Genomic DNA, 220 nt, shown 5'->3' with positions numbered 1-220 from the left:
GAGGTAGAGATAGGCACCCACGTCTGGCCAGCTGACCTAAGGCAATGAGAGACCTCTCTTAAAAACAAGGTTAGTGATGCCTGAGGATTCTGGTTCAAGTACACTCAGGCAAAGAGGTCAAGGCTGCTATCAAAAAAAAAAAAAAAAAAAAAAAAAAAAAAAAAAAGACACTCTAACAGGTTGGCCCTGGTGCAAGCCTTAATCCCCGCACTCCATCCCT

Source organism: Mus pahari, chromosome 3 (assembly GCF_900095145.1).
Source record: "Mus pahari chromosome 3, PAHARI_EIJ_v1.1, whole genome shotgun sequence".
NCBI lineage: Eukaryota > Metazoa > Chordata > Mammalia > Rodentia > Muridae > Mus > Mus pahari.
Note: the sequence above shows the minus strand (reverse complement) of the source record.